We start from the raw sequence: 1,199 nt of genomic DNA, 5'->3' as shown, positions 1-1,199 counted from the left end.
TGCACAGGTACAGGGCAACGAAATGCAGTATGGAATATGGAGCTGCCTATGACAGTTAACAGATTTAACTACAATGGTCAGCTTTTAACCATGTGTTTTGCCCTATAATATAAATTTGTCTTTTGCCTACAGATGGATGATAATGCAGAAGAAAAAAAAAGAACGTGTATCTACAACATAGAAAAAAATTAATACACAGCTCCAATAAAAGATTTGCAAATTTTATCATTCTCTCGGCTCTTGAAGGAGGCGATTGCACTTTCCCCCTCTCCCTTATCTTTCCTGCTTGGCTTCTCATGTCTTGTATAGTCTCGCTTATTCTCTAATCCTAAGAGAGTCTCCCAGACTTGTTCTCTAAAAACCTAAAGAAGAATTATGGATTTGATCAACTGGAATTGACATCCTCCTGGGCTTGGGAGAGCCCAATTGTCCTGCGGAGACGTTTGCTGCCAGATACTCGATGGTCGGTTGCATCGTGTGTCTGGCAACACTCTTGATGGAGGACATTGAACGACATCTACCAGTTCGGAACTATGATAACAGAGTTCTGGCTGAATGGAGCTGGCTCGGACCTGGCTTATTGAAGAACAAGGAGCAGCTACAGCTGTTCAAAATCCCACAAAGCTGGCCGACATGATAGACGATGGGCAGTGCTGTGAGCACTCACACTGTTTTTTATTACGCAATATGGATGCGATCTTGAAGAAGCTCATGGCTCTGTTATATGGATGCGATCTTGAAGAAGAACAACGGGAATTGAGAGACCTGGTGACCAGTGACGGACATTAGACCTACTGTAAAACTGGAAGCAGTTTGTTCGGACTAACCAAAACAACCATCTTCATCTCATGCGGCCCCCCTGGCACCAGCTGGATGGTCAAGGCAAAAGCTGACGGGAATCACAAATTCTCCGTAGATAATAAGACTGTTTGTTGTGACTCTCTCCCCCCTCATTCATGGCCACCCGCGTCGACCGAAGATTGTTTACTTTTGTCTAACTGGGTGAAGGGACACCTTCTCTCGGCTGAACACGGAACACACACACATACGCATGTCCCCCCATGGGGATAGACAAAGTCTTTTTTACTTGACTTGATATCTAATATTAATCAGGCAATTAAGCATTTCACATGAACTGTTCACATTGTTGTGAGTAACAATTTTGCTGCACCTATCAGCTGCCAGTCAGGCTGCAGAGT

The 1,199-nt window shown here is 44.1% G+C and overlaps 1 protein-coding gene across 1 annotated transcript in view; it reads left to right on the top strand.

Moving 5' to 3' along the window:
- Window positions 1-1,199, top strand: part of tead3b (TEA domain family member 3 b) — a gene marked incomplete in the record, with an annotated part of 43,063 nt that overhangs the window by 32,848 nt on the left and 9,016 nt on the right.

Source organism: Haplochromis burtoni, unplaced genomic scaffold (assembly GCF_018398535.1).
Source record: "Haplochromis burtoni strain Fernald_Lab_line unplaced genomic scaffold, NCSU_Asbu1 Contig_26, whole genome shotgun sequence".
Taxonomy (NCBI): Eukaryota; Metazoa; Chordata; class Actinopteri; order Cichliformes; family Cichlidae; genus Haplochromis; species Haplochromis burtoni.
Note: the sequence above shows the minus strand (reverse complement) of the source record. Positions and strands in the feature narration are given on the sequence as shown.